Here is a 15,776-nt window from a genome sequence, read left to right on the forward strand (position 1 = left end):
GTAGGGACTTTTTGTAAAAACAGAGTATAAAAGTCGCTTTAATAGAGCGAGCCACTTTCACTTTTCAATTTATCTGAAATGTACTCATTAAAAGCTTAAAGGGATGGTACAGTATTGGTGGAGCTGAGAATTGGGCTTTTAACTTTTTGCGAGATACCAAGAAAACACTTATGAAATAGTACAGAGCATACCATTTTAAGGGGAATTCAAAGTTTATTTGGTGAAAATCGGGTTTGGAATGACTGAAACATCCAAAAACAAAGTAAAACAAAGCGATCGTAATAAAATGTGGGTCCCACACTTTATTAGAATTGCTCTGTTTTGGATATCTCAGCCATTTCAAAACCAATTTTCATCAAATAAACGTTGATTTCCTCATGGAATTACATGCTCTTTCATCTTTCACAAGAGGTTTCTCATTATCTCACCAAAAAATGTTAGAAACCTGAAATTAGGTCTCGACCAAAATTGTACGATCCCTTTAAACGTGATCGCATCGTTCGAACAATAAAAAATATTCTTATACTACTAGAAAGCAAAGAAGAAAATGAAAAATGTAATGTTTACTATAAAGGTATGTTTTAGCGGGCACACTCGAGGACACGAGGCTACCATCTATACACTAAATTTACTCATAAGTTACTATTAGTGTATATATACAATAATGTATGTTGTTAGTGTATTATTTTCGCCCCGTTAGGGGCGAAAATTTTGCATTTTCAGTCATGAAATTACAACATTTAGACAAGAAATATGCCTTTATTGTTCATTTTGGTCTTTAAATCAGTGATTAATTATTTGTTACAGGGGGCACTTTTTTTTTTGGGGGGGGGGGGCAAAAACTCGTTTTGCCCCCCCCCCAACATTTTTTTTTTTTTTTTTGGGGGGGGGGGGGGGGGCAAGTGCCACCCCTGCCCCCCGCTTCCGGCGCCCTTGCCTACTGGTCATTGGTGAAAGAAAAATAATCATAGATTTGTCATTTGTCATACGTCAGAGCAAATCTTGCCGTTTTCTCTGCAAATTTACTCATTGCATGTCCAGGGCAGCACAAATCTTCAGAAATTTACATGAATCTGAAAAACAATGTTTCCTAACAGCATACACCTTTAGACATTGCAGTCTCAGAATAATATGCCACACTAAGGGGTACAACGTGACGCATAAACAGTAACGGATTTAGATTATTGTGCAAGTTCGTCAATAATGTACGGTATATAGATGCACATTGACCACGGCTTAACGCTGCTTTTAGAGAATTTGACATTTCCATAGACTTTGTACAATTCTAACTATTATGTTTGTGTAGACTATACCATGGGTATTCTCTTTATTGAGCGCCGTGAAGGCCAACTGCAAGCGAATTCTCCCAAGTAGGCTGTATGCGATTTCATGTGCAGAAAATGCATATTACTATAGGGGCCATCACATCTACATAATGATTAATTTTGCTTCGTTTCAAATCATACCTATGTAGACGTAAAAGATCAAAGAAAAAAACACAACAAAGCGAATTCTGAAATGTCAAGTCAAGTGTGATTTTAAGTTTCCATCTTCCTTCAACCAGCAGGAGATCATGCAGTTCACTTCAACTTTGTATTTTTTCTTTCTCTCTTCATTTGTCAGACCCTTGGGTTGACGAACTTTTAAAGAAAAGAAGAGAGATCGATGAATACAAAGTAGGCTCACTGACTCGCTACCGCTTACCTGCTGACGTCATTACTCTGGGTGTCTTTGGTTCGGTTGCTGCGGGCAAGTCAGCCTTCATAAACTCTCTGCAGTTTGCCATCACAGGTTTCCAACCCTCCTTCGATTTTTCAAGATTTTAATAAATATAGAATAGATGCTGAATATATGCCTTTATGTTTGTTCGTGTGTGTGTGTGTGTGTGTGTGTGTGTGTGTATGTGGATGTGTATCCAAGAAAAAATGTCGATGGTTGATAGCATGAAGCTAATGGAAGACAACCTTACTCGTTACGTGGACTCGTAAACTTGGAAAACCAAGTTCTTGTTAAAAGTACCTGGAATCATTTCAAATCTGATAGGCCTTTGCAATGGCCAATAACGACAACCGTTTGTTCTGCCTTTTTTGTTTTTAAAGACATATAAAGACAAAAAAAAAAAAAATCTCGGCGGGCGTGTAGGCCCTAATATCTCTATGTCATAAGATGGGGCCCTAGCTGGAAAAACCTCAATCCTACGCGATGAAAGCATATTAGAGATACATGCAATTCCATAATTTTTCATGAAGTGTGATGTGACTCTTTTTGAAATGAAAGAGAGGAACTTTCCCCTTCTTTGTTGGCAGGGAATTATGACAAGGTAGCGGATGAGACAGCGATGACAGACCATGGTGGCCATGCGCCAGGTGAATTCAAACTGACAGAGTCTATTGAAATCATCGATAATCCAGGAATCTACGATTTTGATTGCTGGTACCATGGTTCTGTGCAAGACCTGTTTGCTCAAGTCGGTAAGGCAGCTATGTAAGGAGGCAAAGAATAGTTTATGACAAGATAACTTGTCGAGATGTCCATGGCACTGCTGCAGCAGCATTATGTTGATTTTAAGAATATTTCATCACATTATGCCAATCAATCTTTAATCAATAATTATGTAAAGCAGTTTATTTTTCACTTTACACTTTAAGGGGGTGTAAAATTAAAATGTTGATCATTTCCATGTGTTCATAAATCATCATGTAAATATAATAGATTTTGTCAGTCGAGTTATCGGGATCAGTGAACCTATAGTAAAAGGAAACATCAATTTCTTTCCTATTTACCACTGATGGTTTCGCATTCTATCTTTTATTAATATCAGTACCTGTAAGAAAGGTAGTTTTTTGGGCTTCATGTCACTCACTTTGAATATGGATCTTCTAGATAGATTCATTTTAATGTCAGAAGTTTTTGTGACTATTTTCTATCGAAGTTAGGGTCGATAATAGAAAATAGTAGAATTACAGGTGGAATATACCTACCACCAAATTCAAACTCTACTGAATTCATGAAATATTCATTCGATAAACACCACGAGAACGAAATATGTGTCATTATAGATGGGTGAATTTAATGTAAACATTTTACAACTCCTCGTGCCAAACCTTCTCCATTAAATGCTATATAAGTTTTGTTTTTTCCTCTCATAAACAAAATTACTCGAAGTTCTGTTAAAATACTACTCGGCGTTCTGATAATATGATATATACAGCAGATATTATCAATATATATACTATTTGTGAAAAAAGTCCTTTGTTTCTCTAAAATCACGTCTGGCTTATGTTCGGACCCGCGATGGTACCCAGAACATCTAGAGTAAAACTCAAACCAAGACTGACTGTCACATAGTGCTCAAACAAAACCGACCTCTTCTCTTGTCAACTTCAGAGGAGACTGACTGTTTAAAAACAACAAACACAACAACAACAGCTCAGACACTGTTCATCAACTTACAATAAACTACTTTAACATGTTTAATAGTCTGGGTGCCAAAGGCTGAACCTTGTTTTAACGTCCACACAATGTTTTTTGATGGTTTTACCCTATTTCGGGGGTGCTGAATCCGAATCTGCATGATGCAACTCTTGCATCCTTGAGGGTTTTGAGATATTCAAGATAGCCGCCAAAATGGCCGCCCAAACCGAAAATTCCCATATATTTCCCTCTAAATGGTGAGAAATTAAAAACAATTGATGTTTTTATCCTATTTCGCGGGTGCTGAATCCAAATCTGGGTGATGCAACTCTTGCATCCTTGAAGATTTTGAGATATTCAAGATGGCCACCAGAATGGCCGCCTAAACCGGAAATTCCCATGTATTTCCTTCTAAATGGTGAGAAATTGAAAACAATTGACGATTCTAAGCTTTTTCGAGGGTGGTGAATCCGAATCTTGCTGATGTGACTCTTGCATCCTTGAGGATATTGAGATATTCAACATGGCCGCCGAAATGGCCGCCAAAACCCGGAAATTCCTATGTATTTCTTTCTAAATGGTGAGAAGTTCAAAACAATTTATGGTTCTACGCTATTTCGAGGGTGCTGAATCCGAATCTGGCTGATGCGACTCTTGCATCCTTGAGGATTTTGAGATATTCAAGATGGCCGCCAAAATGGCCACCAAAACGGCCGCCCAAACAGGAAATTCCTATGTATTTCCTTCTTAATGGTTAGTAATCAAAAACAATTGATAGTTCGAAGCTATTTCGACGGTGCTGAATCCGAATCAGGATGATGCAACTCTTGCATCGTTAAGGGTTCTGAGATATTCAAGATGGCCATCAAAATGGCCGCCAAAACCCGAAATTCCCCTGTATTTCCTTCTATAATAAATGGTTAGAAATTGAAAAACTAAATGGTTTTACCCTAATTCGAAGGTACTGGTTCAGAATCTTGATAAAACTCTTGTATCCTTAAGGGTTCTGAGATAATAAAGATGGCCACTAAAATGACCACCAAAAATGGAAACTCACATGTAGACCCCCTTTTTCCTTCTAAATGGTGTAAAATTGAAAACAAATTGATGGGTTTACCCTATTTTGAGTTTGCTGAATTTGAAGCTGCAGGATACAGCTCCTGCATCCTTAATGGTTTTGAGATGATAAAGATGGCCGCCAAAATGGCCCCAAATGGCCGTCAAAAACGGAAATTCCCATGTAGGCCCGCTAATTCGTTCTTAATTGTGTAAAATTGAAAACAATTGGTGGTTTTACCCTATTTTGAGGGTGATGAATCCGAACCTGGTTGATGCAACTCTTGTGTTTTGTGGGTTCTGAGAATTCCACGATGACCGCCAATTTAACTGTCAATATTTATTTATTTATTTATTTAGTCATATTTATACAGGGTATATTGAAAATTGAAAAATATTGAAAATTTTGAGACCTTATTCAGCACCCTCGACATTTTGTTGTTACCATTTTTGCCTTAGGGTTTTGAGATGTCCAAGATGATCGCCAAAATAATTGGCAGAAATTGAAATTCCAATGTTAATATTTTTTCTAAATAGTGAAAATTTGAAAACAAATTGATTGTCTCACCTTATTTCGTGGGTGCTGAAGTTTTTGAGATATTTACAAATGTCCTGTATAAACGGAAATTCCTTGATATTTTCTTATAAATTGTGAAATTGTGCTATAACGTGAAGCGAGGGATTAAAAGCAATATTGCGTATTGTTGAATTCAACTCGGTAGAGCAAATTTGTCAAATCAGCCAACAATTAATGGCATCCAAAATGACCGTCACAATGGTATTATAATATACTGAGATATTCCGATATGTCTCAAACGGAACTTTATCACGTAATGGAAAGAAAAATGATATTGACATCATACTGAAACGTTCAAACACAAAGATAAGACTGAAAATTTCTTTATGCACAAATGTTATAAAGTAATGCCTGTGGTAGCCAATAAGGGCTCCGCAGACTGATGTGAAGTTAATCCTTCTAGAGTAATATTAAATCATGGCCTGTTGGTGTTTTGTGTTGAAATTTGTCTTGTATTCTTTTATACGAGTCTCGCCGCGTACTCTTATGAAACTTGTGGCATATTCTGATTACGTCACTGGAAATGGTTGCAGCCATGACCACTATAGTATAGATATCAATATAAGGGTAATTTCGAAAGCACTCTACGTGAGTACTGGACTATCAACTACTACCTTACATGTTGTCGTTTGTTTGTTTGTTTTGAATCTTTTTTTACTGCGCGTCAGCTGTGATTTTTCCACCCCCTCGTGTGTACTAGTATATATGACATCGTCGCTTGGGCGGCAAGACCCTGTACCTGAAATTTTAGTGAAAATGACTTTTTTGAATAAACAGTCAGATATTAGTTAATGATGTCCTGTCCAAACCTTAGCTGGCCTTACCCCAAAAATGAAGCTACCATGGCATGTCGAAGGAAAGGTTCTCTCATTTGTTATAGTGCTTTGGCTGCCATGTTTGTTAGCTTTTTGTTTTCGTTTTTGTTTTTCTCTCCTGAACATGTGACATTTTGTAGATACGAGGTTTGTCGCCCCATTATGTATATATATATATATATATATACACATATGGGTGAGAATTTTGAACGATGTACAATTGCCAATTTTCGCACCTTATGACATTCTTTCCCTTAGAACACGCCAGGATGATCTAATAAACCAGATTTTATCATGTCATCTCAAAGATTGGTAAATTTCCTTTCAGGAAATATATAGTTTGGTTGACTTTTGCCTGATATTTTTCATTTGACAAGGACTTAAAACGTAAAAATACGGTAAAAACGCTATTTTCACAATAATTTTTGTTTTTCAAACTAATGATGTGCATTTTTAAGCGTACGTGGCATCCAATATCTGACCATGTTCTGGATCTGACATATCATGGGTATGAACCACAAAATTATAAGAATTTTATGAGCACGTATAAAATCACAGAGAACAATTGAAATATCAAAGTCCTAAACAGACGAACGTCCGTGGTGCTTTTATTTCTATCGCTGCTGCAAATTCTACTTTGTTGTCCCAACTGTAATGTATACGAAAATTTGGTGTTCCACCTATGGAACATATCCTGCAAAAATTGTACGTCTGCTGGCTGTACATGGGACGTAATATTCTTTTATGCAAAATTATACTCAGTTTTCGTCACGGACGTGCTTCCGCTATTTACTAATAAAGATCGTATCCCATTAAACGCTATTGGTGATATTGTTCTGAGTCGTAATCAACTAAGATCTAGCCACACGATAATATGTTTGTTTTGAGTTTCTGTCCATCCTTTGTCAAATAGGAACCGAAATTATATTTTTAGACGAACCTCCGAGAAAAAAAGAACGTCCGTGATGATTAAAACGTTTTCGAGTGGGACACCATCTTGCTTTGATGACGAAGGTGCATTTTACCTTTGGCTCTCTAGCCGAGGAGCTGTATGTTATTTTTGGAGCGGACTGAGGCTTGTCCGCAGTTTTTGGACCATGCAATTCACCGAAAACCAAGCGAATAATTAATATTTTCTCTGAAAAATTCACCTCCTGATCCCCCCTGAGCAATACATATGTTGTAAGGATGTCAAATTTCTTATAATTTGCATTGACAATACCTTTTCAAATTTTTGAAAGAGTTAGGAAGGCTAGGTACTCTCTGCCGATTAGTTATCCGTCCGGGATCATGACCCTATCAGTAGAACGAACGTCCGTGACAATTCCAGCGAACGTCCGTGACGTATGCAATCCCTTCGATAGGGATAGCTTGTCCCGAAAGTGTCCTGTATTCTTTAAAACGTTTAGCTCCAATAGCCACAAATAAAGTTTTACAAAGTAAACAATGAGTTTAGGGCAGTAGTTTCAGAATTTTTAAGGCGTTATGTGATCATGATGAAGAAACAGTTGAAAATTTACTCACAATTTTACGCTTGTTTTCCCTCTAATTATACAAAAACAGCTTAACACTGAAAACAAAGTTATAGGAAAATGGAATTTTGAGTAATTTGTAATTTCTGTGCATTTAAATTTCTTTCTAATGAGGATCTGGAGACAATTTGTACTGTTACAGGTTCTGAAAGTTTCGCTCACGGACGTTCTGTCCGAGAAAGGAAATTGCTGATAATTGAGTATATGAATATAAGAACGACCCAAGTCCATGGAGGATCATTTCGAGTAAACTAAAAAAAACTTCATATCTTTTTTATTTGTCCAATAATATTCTATTTATCTGTGATGGGAAGGCAACATTGTATATACAAATTAGAACATGTATTATTATGACAATTAACATTTACATTAATTGTGGAGAGACCATTTTGTGTGGTGGACTTGGGTCGTTCTTTGATTCATATACATGATATTCTGCTATAGAGATGGGAGAAGGATGAGAGAGGGCGCTATTATATGAATGTAAGAATGACCCAAGTCCTTCATTCTTACATTAATATAAGATTTAACTCATTCATTTCAGGCACTTCCGGGGGTAATTAGGATTTATCATTTACACATAAGATGAGTCCATGCATAAGCTACAATTTCCCATGAAAAACTTAATTTGACCAAAAATTGGACTTGGGTCGTTCTTATATTCATATACTCAATTACAAATATATCACTGCACATAAAGTTAATGTTAGTTGAAAATATTACCAAATCACCGAGCCGCTCATACCCAAAAGTGAATAATGTTCAGCACTCAATTTACTTGTAATAACAAAAGGAAAACGTTTTGGTCACGGATGTTCGTTGGTAGAATAAGTCAATGGATTACATAGTAGGAGAAAGATGATCAGTGCCACTTTTTAGTGACAGGTGCGCCAAGTGTTAACTTTTGAGTATGGTAGCTGCCGTCTCAAACAGAACACATCCAGTTTTGGCCTCCATAACGGACGTTCGCTGTAATTGTCACGATATTAAATGCCTTAATTCATCCTTATTTTTCTCTTCATGACGATTTTTCTCTCATTCCCTCAATAGCCTGGACATGCTGCGACCAAACAGAAAACAGAAACAAAACAGAATAAACCAAAACAAATCCGAAAAGTGCTACGTAATTACATGCAGGATAATGACGGAAGAAGTCTGTAATGGGCATGTGTTGAATAAAAAATGGAAAAGTTTCAAAAGGACGTGGAAGCAGTTGAATAAAAATGACTGAGAAACAGAGAAGGGATCGAGCTCCAACACACAGAGAAAAGAATTGCCAGTGCACTCCCGTTGTACCAAATTCCTCTGGAGAAGTTTTTGTTTGTTTGTTTATGTTTTTTATTCATCGAAATGCCGTTAGCTGCGCGAAGAAAACGGAACGCACGCACTAAAACTGCGCTATTTTAAAACGGAGATTCACAATCAACGAGACGGTCAAGACATTCAAAACTGCAGTATATATGGCATATTTGAGATAAGAATTAGGCGAATTTGTGTTATATTTTTAGAATAAACAAGCTACAGATCCTTAGGGTGACGATAGGTGGTACCCCCAACCCTACTGATACGAGAGCTGTTGATCCTTGTCCCGCGCTAGTATGGTTAGGTGTTCATAATACCGGCCGCCTAACGTTTTTCTATCAATAGAAACGTGAAACATCTCACAATTTGCCTGAAATTTTACTCACGTGTGGAGAAAATACACTGTACTCCGGATTAACAAGCGCGCACTGAAAATGCGATCTGAGGTACGCGCTCTATGGCGGCTTCGAACGCGTGGGGTGTCATTTTTTCCGCACGCAGTTGCCCTGCTCATTTCAACCGACCACCCTGACAATTACGTATAAAGGGCACTTAAATGATTTTTTCGACAGGCCGCTGTTTTTTTTTTCTAGCCGTCATTTTTCCCCCCAATAATATTTGAATATATTTTGAATCCTTCGATATTACTTTTGAAGGACTGTTTGATGAATTCGAATTGATTTTCATTAGGAAACTTTTCATCGTAATTGAAATGAATTAGATGAGTTTGTTTGTTTTGTTTGTTTTTTCACATTCATTTCTTGTTTCTGCATCAACTTGTACGGTCGTAGCGGGCGACAAAATGTTTATGTCATGTGTATGTGTAACGTGTGTGGACGATCGTACAAGCGGCGGTGACAATTTTGCGGTCAAAATCGTCAAATTTATTACGGAAGGATACTACATCTAACAACGAGTCAGCAAAGGTAGGCCTAGTTATATGTAGTTACACGATAAACCTTTTTCGATTTTGCTAAATTTCGGTAAGTTAGAGGGAATACTTAGTTGTTTTCGCCACATTTTACTCGGTAGCGTAGCCCAGTGGAGAATCGTACACCGATGCGCGTAGACCCATGCATACATTTTCTTTCTGTAGTACGCGCAATTCCATTATAGTGCGCGGTCGGTCGATATGGACCCGGTCGGTGTGTTGCACACCTACCATACTAGAACTAGGCTTAGGAGGAATTACAGTCGTCGAAGGTGCCTCTTTACTTAATACTGATGAAAGGCATCTACTCATCCGTCTTCTTTTTTTTTTTTTTGCTTCATCGACGTAGGCATAGTGTTTGATGCTACTTTCGGACTTGTGTCCGGATACTGACATAATGTGTCTGGCCTCGAATCCACTAGCGTCTAGCGTTAGGACATGAATCGATGTTGCGCGTAGGCAGTAAAGGGATTCGTGTAGATTTTTGATGTTTGTGCTTCAAGGGATATTTTCCTCATTTTGTCACCCAAAGTGTTCTTACCGACGGGAGCATTGCAGTACCACACTTGCTCGTCACTTTCCACGTTCACTTTTGGACGTTGAAAAAAAAAAAATCGTCATTAGCTGGATTGAGATGGGAAACATAAACTTGAAATGCTTCAACTGGACAGTCTGGTTTGTGGGTGTCATATATTCTTCCTTGCTGACTACGGGAGTCATCCAGTGATTCTCCACGATGATTTGTAGTCAGTTTGTCACCAGCAAGGTAAACATATCTCTCATTTGTTGAATCAGTCGCGATGTCAAAATCTGTTTTTGAAAAATTGCGTAAGTTTTCTCTACCGCGATTGCAAAGGTGCAACCTAATGTCAACGAACACTTTGTACTGAAGACCTCTGGGAGTAGGGTTGGACCTACTACTCATCGACCGCCTAATGTTTATTTGCTTGATAAGAACATTTAACACTGAAATTCGCGTAAAAAAACTTGACCTACGTGATTGAGAAAATCCAGCTCTATAAATGCCGTTGTTCCCTTTTCGATTCGAAGTTTCAATAAATATCGCCGACGAACTACTAGCGTGGCCTCGTTTCAGCTCCCCGCGGTAAATCGCGTTATTAGGATCGACCGCTCTTTTTGCATTGACAATGCACGCAAACCGAGTTGTATTGAACACCGTGTTGTACGAAGCTTTTTAGAAGCCTTTTAGAAACTTCCATAGACATTACATTGTGCTGTCATTACGATTCGGTGAAAATATTCATTCGAAATTTTGTCCTTGATTAAAACCATTAATGAACAGTGAATTATCGCGTTTTCCCACACCATCCTCATTTACATTCAAAGCTAATCCATTTTTGTGTGCTTTGCGCGCAGAGAAGTGCGTACTCAGTGTTCAGTGCGCGAATTATACGCGGTCGGTTTAAAAGAAGGTGGTCGATATGTAGTAGGGCTACCATACTCAAATTTAAATCCAGTGCTGATGACGATTTGATTTTCAACATGTCCTCCTGTGTAATAGGATCTTTGTGCACCACAGATCCTTTGCCTTCCTTCTTTAGTTTAACGAGAATTGCATGAAACATTTCATTTGCCTCCTTGAGGGTCATTTACAACATCGAAAGCACTCACTTTCTTGAAATGTCTCTGTAGTCCATATCGCAGAGTTATCGATCTCTTACTGTAGAATTCCCCATTCGATCTGCGAACTTAAGCGTAAAATGAACGGAGAAACTTATTTAGTTCTTGCGCTGTTATCGTCTCGGAAATGCTTAATCCTTTGGCTTCTGTGTAAGCTTTCAATATATTCTCCGCTACGTTGATGACTCTTTTAGTAGATTTGGAGTCTTTTTCATCTATTAATTTGTCCAGATCATCCTCTCCAAGAGATGCGAAACGATTTGTCGAACACGCCATTTTGGCGAAAACAAATGTAACTAACGTTAGTTAGGCCCCTATTGCAATTTCATATTTCGCGCTACGCGCTTATTAAGTACGCGCTTATTACATTGTATGGTTGAGGGGTCTAGATATCGCGCACGAAAATTTGAAATGCTCTTATAATAGAAGTTATTCCATAATCGTACCTGAATTTCTCAATGAATATCACGAAAATGCAGAAAAATCACCTCCCAGAATCTCCTGATGATACGATGACGGAGTAGTGCGCTGTCGCCGTTTGTATGTCGGACTTCTTTTTGTGCGTTCACCTTCTCGGGGTATGTAAAGATCGCGCAGCTGAAAGTGTCTGCCCCTCTCTGCGGCTGTAGCGTGCTTCGGCTTTCGTAGAATATTATCAACGATCGATCGAACAAATTACGAATTCTATCGGCTACGATCATACGAACGAGACAAGCGAGACGACACGTCTAGGCTACAACATCCTTAAAAAAAGATTTTAAGCAAAGGTAGGTAAATTATAAGGTAAAAACTTGGAAATTTAGTGAAAATTTTGTTCCAAAAAATTGTAAATTTAGTGAAAAATTTGTTTGAAATCAAAATTTCTTACCTGCTTTCTTCTCATGTTTAGCGGTTGTCAGGTATTTTTATTCCATGGGCGTATCGGCAAATTTTGCGCTTAGTCCTACGCGTAATATTGCTTGCTATACGCAGTTACGCTATGCGCGATCATTAAGTCCCTGCGCGAGACCTAGTACCCTTACTATACTTTATACTACAGTAACATGCATGTTACTCTATTAGTACTGTAAGTTGCAAAGCATCTGCGCGAGAGCAGACGTTTGTTTTTGATATTATTGTTTACGTCACTACTCGTGACATAGCGCGCCTGTTGTTTACATACGGGGTTATATTTCATGATTGTACGTAATTTACGTCATGTTTTGGAAATATAACGCTTCTCATCCTCGTAACCGTGGTCACGTGACAGCATTTTGACCAATCTCGCATCGGTATCTGTATAGGTCATATAATATATATATATGTGATAAAAATCTATTGCCATTTTAGGTTTTTATCACATATATATATATATATATATATATGGTATTACGTCACATTGAAGAAAAACTTGAAGCAGAACTATAAATATGTCCAACTCTTGTTTTCAACAATGTCATCAAGACCAAAAATATAAACCAATAATTATTAACCAATGTGAGTATTCATGGATGAAACGATTAAAACTGTTCATGGATTAAAACAGGTAGTGTTGGGAATCTCAGTAAACTTCTCTGCATCACTATCACAATTACAGCTGTATGATCGAGATGGGTATGTCTTGTCCACTGATTGTTAGTGTTCAAAGCATATCCATGATATATAGATGTAACAGTGTAATCTTTCAAATATTCAACCGCATCTGTAGTCTTGCAAGATTAATTCCTGGCACAGCTGTTTCTTACAAACTCCAAGATATCCGGTAAAGCTGGTTTCACTGTACTGCATGTTCAAACTGGGATGTACAATATGCATTCGTTTATCAGCAGAGTATGGTTGGGTTTAGATTATGCCATTGACACAAACCTGAAATAGGGTAAAACCATCAATATTGGCGAGCACTTTGGCGGCTATCTTGAATATCTCCAAACTCTCAATGCTGCAAGGGTGGCATCGTCCAGATTCGCATTCAGCACAGTGATCGAAATAGGGTAGAATCATCAATAAAATCATTCTCAATTGCGAAACATTAAGATTGAAATAGGTGGAAATTTCCTGTTTTGGCAGCCATTTTGGCGGCCATCTTGAATAATCTCAAAATCCGCAAGGATGCAGGAGTTGCATTATCCAGATTCCGATTAAGTGCCCTCCAATCAGGGTAAAAACCATCAATTCTTTTCAATTTTTCACCATTTAAAAGGAAATACATGGAAATTTCCGTTTTTGGCAGCCATTTTGTCGGCCATCTTGAATATCTCAAAATCCTCAGGGATGCAAGACCTGCATCATCCAGATTTGGATTCAGCACCCTCGAAATAGGGTAAAACCATCAATTGTTTTAAATTTGTCATCATTGAGAATGAAATACGTGAGAATTTCCGGTTTGGGGAGCCATAATTTGGCGGCCATCTTGAATAGCTCAAAATCCTCAAGGATGCAAGACTTGCATCATCCAGATTTGGATTCAGCACCCTCGAAATAGGGTAAAACCATCAATTGTTTTCAATTTTTCACCATTTAGAAGGGAAAACATATCAACATTTCCGATTTGAGAGGCCATTTTGGCGGCCATTTTTGGCGGCCATCTTGAAAATCTCAAAATCCTCATGGAAGCAAGAGTTGCATCATCCAGATTTGGATTCAGCACCCTCGAAATAGGGTAAGACCATCAATTGTTTTCAATTTCACACCATTTAGAAGGAAATACTTGTGAATTTCCGGTTTGGGCGGCCATTTTGGCGGCCATCTTGAATATCTCAAAACCCTCAAGGATGCAAAAGTTGCATCATCCAGATTCGGATTCAGCACCCTCGAAATAGGGTAAGATCATCAAAAAAACATTGAATGGACGGTAAAACAAGGTTAGGCCCCAAAAGTGGCTTTGGCACCCAGACTATAAGAACACTATTCTACACTCTTAAAACATCCGAGTCAGAACTGACCCGGAACTGGGTCCGTTGGGATCACACACCATTCCGGATAAAAAGTGACTTGGAATTTGGGGGTCACGGGGGAATGGGGTCACCCTGACCCAATTCATGACTCTGAATGGGTCATATCTGACCCCATTCCTTGTCATTTCTGACCCGGAACGGTGTGTGACCCCAACGGACCCAGTTCCGGGTCAGTTCTGACTCGGATGTTTTAAGAGTGTACAGTGACAGTAACAGATGACTAATGTGGTTTAGTCTTTTGTTTGATACTAGCAGAGTACAATGATTTGTGCTCATATTGTTTTTCGTCAAAATCTAAATGATAAGTATATCATGCAGTAAATGGAATTGAATGAAATGTAATTGAATTGAATGACAACATAATACACTGGCACTGGGTTATTATACATGTCATATGTCTTGTAGCCTATTAAGCAGAATGCATGTATAAAATGGTGACTAGGATGTTACGGCAAATTTCAACCCGTGATTTTGATATACATGTAGATTAAAACAAAGGTATGTATCAGCCTTTTGACATCGTGTGCAAGGCATCTATTTATGTCTTAATGATTTTTAATTTTGTCCATTATAACAGTAGGAAAGCGTGGACACGTCCCAGGTGGCTGGCTTAGGTGTGGCAAGACCATCCACTGCCCAATATTCGTCTTGAAGTCAATGTGAGCCTCACTAAGTTATCTCTCGTATAGATACCGAGTCACGTTCTGTGTCAATATGCAAGCTTATTTGGTGTCACCTGGACAGATGTGCAATGATCACAGTAACATTGTTTTCTCATTCGTTCGTTGAAACAATGCTTCAGGTCACATATCTATTCAATGTTATTTTTTTTTGCAAGAAGAGTTAAAAAAAATTATCAAATGAGTTTGTAAATGATTTTACAAGACTATATGATATCTAAATCCTTAATTTCAATCAATTGTTATACAATCTTGAGTCTGTTACAAGGCACGTTGTGGGTGATTCTGACTTCAATTCTTTCCTTTCTCCTGTGCCATACAGTCACACAGCTCAGCGGTTGCTTGACGATGACGTCGGGAACTATATTACGAAATTCTCGGACAAAGTTAGCCGTCATTACGGTATTGCTATTTTCATATGCAGAGCGTGAACTGGAGATGAGTGGATTGAATCGTTAGTAGACAAATATAAACACATAAAAATCAAGTTAATATAATGACAGCAGCTATGTAATGCGTTATCATCATGAGCTTCTACATTTAGGAATAGAGACTGATTCAACTTGATGCTAAATAGGTAGAGATTATATTTTCTTTTCCTTTCAGAATGGGCTTGGTTTTGTATCATAAATTGGTGTAATTCTGTGCGCGCTATACAATAATAAGCCCACGTTATTATAGTCCGTCTCTTTGACACAATACAGTAAAAGTACCCTGTGTTCTGAGTCTGTGAATGCTAGACGAGTCAGCTCTTAAAGAACCTCATAGTGTTTATTGGACTAATTCCCGTTCACAGGTCATCGCATCGCCCTCGTGGTGACGCACAAACACAGACTTGATTCCACCGACAAGCTTAGAGAGAAGCTCCATTTGAGAACGCATGTTCCAAGGGAGA

At 38.1% G+C, this 15,776-nt stretch overlaps 1 pseudogene; it reads right to left on the bottom strand.

Moving 5' to 3' along the window:
- Positions 1–9,717: 9,717 nt before the first annotated feature.
- Positions 9,718–15,776, bottom strand: part of LOC140229815 (uncharacterized) — a 137,731-nt pseudogene continuing 131,672 nt past the window's right edge.

This window comes from Diadema setosum, chromosome 6, assembly GCF_964275005.1.
Source record: "Diadema setosum chromosome 6, eeDiaSeto1, whole genome shotgun sequence".
NCBI lineage: Eukaryota > Metazoa > Echinodermata > Echinoidea > Diadematoida > Diadematidae > Diadema > Diadema setosum.